Source organism: Anopheles stephensi, chromosome X (genome assembly GCF_013141755.1).
Source record: "Anopheles stephensi strain Indian chromosome X, UCI_ANSTEP_V1.0, whole genome shotgun sequence".
Classification (NCBI taxonomy): Eukaryota; Metazoa; Arthropoda; class Insecta; order Diptera; family Culicidae; genus Anopheles; species Anopheles stephensi.
The window spans coordinates 15,996,071-16,002,602 of NC_050201.1; positions in this window are offsets into that span (position 1 = coordinate 15,996,071).

The window sequence follows — 6,532 nt, forward strand, 5'->3', positions numbered from 1 at the left end:
AGTCTTCTTACACGAGCTCTTGATACTTAACGCACACACCGTCTAACCGAATTACAACACTATCACTATCACGATCACGATCCGGTTCGAAGGACCAAAATGTTCGATAATCGCACTTTCTTTCGTGAAACGTGTAGTGTTGTCCCGCCGAAGGTTCAGATTCAACTGTTTATTCTTGGTCAATTATAATTCAATTCTTATTCCTACTATGGTTCGTTTATAATAACTAGTCCACCTAACTTACTAATCCTTCATGCAATTAGCTTTCATGCAATTTGATATTTCATGCAAATCGATATTTCATGCAAATCCTAACACTAACCCTGCCGCCGCTGAAAGCTGTTCGTTTGTTCAATCCGCACCATGCCCCCTTGTGCCTATCGACCTGCATCACCCCGCACCGGAGACCACTATTTCGGTTCCGTCACCCCCTGCCGCTCATCTACCTCGCAGAGACCGTGGTCTCCGTGCGTTCAACTTCCGGAAAATGAATTACTCGAGACTTATTGCCGTCCTGTCGGCTGTCGACTAGTCTTTCATCGAGGAATCCTGTAACATTGATGCTGCCGTCTCCAAGTTCAACGAGAAGATCACCGCTGCCTTTCCTTCCTGTTGTCCCTTCCTCTATCCCCCTCCTCACCCCTCATGGTCGAACAGATCGTTGCGCACTCTGAAATCCGATAGGAATCGAGCTTTTCGTAACTATCGTTGCAACCGTAACCCGACTACGCTTCGTATTTTTAAATATGCATCCAGCGCTTATCGCTCTTATAACCGTTTGCGCTACGCGTCCTTTGTAGTACGGCTACAAGACCGCTTCACAACCGACCCCAGATCTTTCTGGCGGTTTAGTAATGCGCGTCGCAATCCTAACAGCATCCCTTCTATCCTATCCCTTAATGATGAAACCGCCTCCAATCCTCTCGATCAATGCCGCCTCTTTGCTAAACACTTCTCTAGCGTTTTCGTTGATCCTTGCAGTAGTGCGGTGCCTTTAGTTGACGGTACCTAAATGATGTTCATGTTGATGTTCCCTCTGTATTGTCTGCCCTGTCTAAGGTCAAGTTGTCCTACTCGCCTGGTCCTGATGGTATCCCTTCCTCTGTCCTTAAGAAATGTGCTTCCTTTTGTGCTCCCCTCTTGACTCGCGTCTTTGTCAGATCCATCAATGAGGGTTCCTTTCCTACCATATGGAAGTCTGCTTGGCTGGTCCCCCTTTTCAAAAAAGGTGATCGCTCTGTATGCTCCAATTATCGTGGTATTTCACTACTCTCCCCCATTCCCAAAATCCTTGAATCAATTATTCTCTCCTCCATCCTTCCTATCATTGTTTGTCACCTATCCCCGCGCCAACATGGTTTCATTCCCAAACGCACAACTTCCTCCAACCTTATGTGTCTTGTATCCTCTGCTCTATCGAATATGTCATCCGGTGGTCAAAGTGACGTCGTATACACCGACTTCAGTACTGCCTTTGACAGTGTTCCTCTCGATCTGCTGATTGCGAAACTCGAAAGACTTGGTATCGGGGGTCGTTTACTGTCCTGGCTGAAGACTTACCTGGTTGCGAGATCGTATAGTGTTAGAGTTTCGTCTTGTCTATTCGAATCCTTCGTAGGTTCCTCGGGTGTTCCTCAAGATAGTGTCCTTAGTCCTATTTTATTTCTGTTATTTGTTAATGACTGTGTCTCCATCCTCACCGCCGAAGGTTTTCTGTTTTACGCAGACGATCTTAAGATCTTCCTTCCTGTGTCCTCGTCTGCTGACTGTTGTCTTCTCCAAGCTGTACTTGATTCCTTCTCTGTTTGGTGTCGTAAAAATGGCCTACTCCTGTCCCCCGATAAGTGTTGTGTGATCTCGTTTTCTCGTTCTCGTTCTCGTTTCCCGTTTAGCTACACCCTCTGTGATACAGTAATACGTCGTGTATCCTCTGTAAAGGATCTAGGTGTGTGGCTCGACGAAACGCTGTCCTTCAGTTCCCACGTTGATTATGTAATTAGCAAGGCTAATAAATCACTGGGTCTGATCATTAGGCTATCGTCCGAAATCCGCGATCCCCTCTGCTTGAAGTCCCTGTACTGCTGTTGGGTGCGATCCTCCTTGGAATACGCGGCTGTAGTCTGGTCTCCCCCAGGCTCCACTGCGATGGCCAGACTGGAGAGCGTTCAACGTAAATTCACTCGTGTAGTTGTTCGGTGCTTCCTTAACGATTCCCATCTTGCTGTCCCTCCCTATCCAGTCCGTTGTCGTCTTTTTGGGCTAGAAACCATTGAGGATAGGCATTTCCATATCCGTGCTAGCTTCATTGCAGGTCTCCTGTTAAATGAACTTAATGTCCCTTCTCTCCTGTTTGCCATCCCCCTTTATGCTCCTTCCCGTCGCCTCCGCGATAGACCTCCCCTTTATATCCCATCCCGCCACACCCGTTACGGTTCAAACGATCCTCTGCTACGAGCTTTGTCGGCTTTCAACAAGTGCTATCACCTGTTCGACTATAATGTCTCCTTGTCTCGTTTTCGTGTCCGTCTTCGAGAAGTCTCTTTCCTTGCCACCTAATCCTGACTGTCATCCTCGCTTTTCCTTTAAGTGTTAATGAACATTGTTGAACCATCATTGGCGGACAATATGAACTAAATAAATAAATAAATAAATAAAAATAAATAATCTTCTGGATTATTTTATTTAAGGTGCAGTTGAGCGTGACATTAATCGATCGTCCATCGTCACCTAGCCAGAACTAGTGGAGAAAATTCAGTCCGTTTTTACGGCCCATCCCAGGGACACGGCTGTCAGGGCTTCAGGTTCCGAAGCCGGATCAAGGCCGGAATCGATGCCGATATTTAAATTATTTGAATAATTTCACTAAACAGTATGGTAAGCTACTCTTTATAAAAAAAAATTATGTCATTTTTTTACGTAGGTAACTGTCAAAATTCCAGCAACCGATGCTATACATCATCAAAATTAAGAGAGAATCACCACGGTCATACCTCTGCAATAATGAGCAGCAACAGTTTAGAAACCTCGGCTCGGTGGTAGAAGCGACAACGGCGCTGGTATTCATAGGGTAGGACCGGGGCTCAAATTGTTACGATTAACACGTTTCTCCGTTTCGTTTTTTCATCGGTTATAAAATTTGGAGCAGGCCTAAGCATGCATCTCCACGGTGTCCAACGATCCCCAATACCTATGTCATTGTGACATGATGAGATGAGCGTCTGGTCTGCGCGCGGTTCATTTAATGATGCGAATTGCCGGGCGGGAAGAACGTACTGTAACTTCAGTTTTGAGCCCACCGGATGGATATGTGATTAAGCTACACACTGCGAAGTTGCGAGATAATGGAAATGAGATAGCAGTTTTGCTGTTGTTGTTATTGCAAAAAAACTGAAACACAATTTTATGACCTACCCTACCATAAATCTTGTTTTATGTGTGCGGAGCACCCGCAGGAAACTGTGAAACTGCACACTTTCAGTGTTAGACGCCCAGCCACGGACGACAGTGTCTGGAGTTGGTGAAGGCCAACCATTGATCCAGAGAACCGTGAACATTGACATTCCCGGGTGCATTTCGAACGAGGGCGAGCGGTACCCGAACCTAAAGATCGGGATCATTATGGACCCCCTTCATTGGCAGTGGGCTTTGTTATGGTGGAGAAGAATATCTCCGAATGTGGATCCAATCGGTAGGGCTACCAGTGTCCGGTGATCAGTGGTAGCAAGAGCATCGTCTTCAGTGTATCTCTGAGGTTTTGTGTACTGGAAGGCTTCTCCTCTGGGTGTCGAAAGTTTTGATCACGCAGCAAGCGATCGTCTAGACTTTTTGAGAATTGGTTGCAAGTTGTCAGTATCAAGAAATAATCTCTAGTCTAGTTTGCCCCAAGACACCTCCATTGAAGGTGAGTCATCGTGGATGGTTCAGATGCAATTTTGTGTCGTGTTGCGGATCAGATGTTTACCTTATTAATTCCGCGCGAGTGAATTTACTTGGTAATCGAATACAGCTATCGCTTCAGATGCGTCTAGGAATTTATTTTCCGAATGATGATGATCGGAACTTTCTTTAAGAATTGTTTCCAGGACATGAAAAACAGTGGAAGAAGATCGTTATTGGTTACAGTGTTTAGAGACCTTTTAATTATCACGGAGCAAGTGCTTTGGTCGAGGAATTTCAAGATCCAGCTTTCACAAGCCAAAACTGTTAAGAATAGCAAAATTAAATTATAGTTTTGTTGGAGTGTGCAGTATTTGTTGTTGTTTGTAGAGCATAAGCGTGTGGAGGCTCGAGTCGCTGAGACGTCAACATTGAAGGTGAGTCACTGCGTAAAACACTTTGCGGGACACACTTGTGGCATAGCACTTTTGCAGTATTGTCGTGCATTTGACGGGTCTGTACAGTCTTCAGTAAACAGTGGAGGTAAGCGGATCGTCACCTGTAAACTCCATCCGATTCAAGTTCTGTCTTAAAGTTCAGTTGAGAAAAAGTGTCGTGTAATTAAATTGCGGGATTCAGGATCGAGTGATAGTGCTCCACAGTCGAAATCTTGCAGTGCGCTCTAAATTTGGTTGGTTTTATATTATTATTATTATTATTATTATGATTATTTATTTATTTATTTATTTATTTAATCGTCCGCCGTTCACGGCTTAACGATGCAGAATCTAGTTACAATACATTATTGATTGATACATTGATACATTGATTTTCTTAAGTACTAAGTGGTCGGACGCGTAACAAATTTTTGAACGTGGACACGAACATATTAAAATCGAACAGGTGCGAGTGCGTGTTAAAGCGGCGAGACATAGCTGTAAGTGGAGCATTGAAACCGTACTCAGTGCGAGAACGTGGAATATGTAAAAGTTTCTGATGTCTAGCCGATAGTCTAGGTGTCATAAATTTCGGTTCACCTAACAAATACGGATCGTCAATGGTGCCTAAAAGGAGTCCTGCTAAAAATGTGGTCTGGCTTATATAGCGCCGATGTTCCAGTGACTCGAGGCCTAACAGTTCACAACGTTCTGTGTAGCATGGGAGCAAGGTACTATCGGCCCAACCTACGCATCGGATTGCGTAGCGCGTAAACTTTCTTTGAATGACCTCAAGCCCATCGATCCATTCGTTTGTGTATGGGCAGCACACAGGAGAGCAGCACTCTAGAAACGACCTTACTATTGAGCAATAAAAAGCTTTCAAACACCGAGCGTCGTCAAATTCACGAGTCAGCTTGAATAATAATCCTAGAGTTCTATTGGCGCGGTTAATAACGTTGTCATAATGGAGTCCAATCGTCAATTTTTGGTCAAGTAGAACACCTAGGTCGCGCATTTGAGTGGTTCTTGAGACGTTTACACCATTGATGTTATAGTCATATGTTATCACAGATCTCGCACGCGCACAGGACAGCACGTGACACTTTTCGGTACATATAGACAAACAGTTTAGGACGCACCAGTTGTTGAACACTGAAACAGCTTGCTGTAGTTTAGCTCAGTCATTAGACATTTTTACAGGCATAAATAGTTTTACATCATCAGCATACAGCAAGTAGCAGTTGTCAGGCAGAAGAGAGCATACGTCGTTTATGTATAAAATAAACAGAAATGGTCCCAGATTGCTGCCCTAGGGTACTCCAGATGTACCAATAAAAGGACGTGAGGTATGATCCCGAAATATTACGCGATACTTGCGGTTGCGAAGATAGAAGTTGAGCCAAGCGACGATTGCGTGTGAGAATCCCAACCTTTGGAATTTTTGCAATAGTATATCGTGCGATATGCTATCGAAGGCGGCTCTCAAATCGATGTATATGCAATCGACTTGTAAGCCCTGGTCCATGCGGTTCACACACTCAGAGACAAATCGAACCAAATTTGTGGAGGTGGAACGTTTGGGCATAAAACCGTGCTGCTCCTTCCTTGTGTATCCTAGAGACGCTCTAAGGATACTTTCTTTGACAATTATCTTCAATGTTTTCACGCAAGCGCATAATGATGTGATGCCTCTGTAGCTGGTAGCAAGGTGCCTGTCGCCCTTTTTGTACAGGGGGATCATCCAAGACGTCTTCCAAATAGCCGGGATCTTACTTTTGTTCATCGATGCATTGAAAATCTTGACCAGAAGAGGACATAATGTTACAGAGCACTGTTTCAACACAACTGCTGGTATGCCATCCGGACCAGGGTTGAAAGATGATTTTGGTTTGATCAGGGCCACTGTGACGGAGTTTAAATCGATGGTGATACGTTGCAGGTCGATGCAATTTTCTGGAGTGTAGCTGGTCGCACGAGATATGGAGATGGGATCAGGAACAGAAGAAGAGAAAACGTCAGAGAGTTTCATTGCGAAAGTCTCACATATTTCAGTGTCCGTTTCTGCTACGATGGCTTTGTAGCGTAGCGAGGAAGGCTCCACATTGTTCCTCGGCCGGGACTTTACGAAAGACCAAAAGCCTGTGGGTCGTCTTCTAAGACTTCTCTGCACGCGTGAAATGTAGCGGTCGTAAAGTAGTCTGTTATAGGCCCGATAG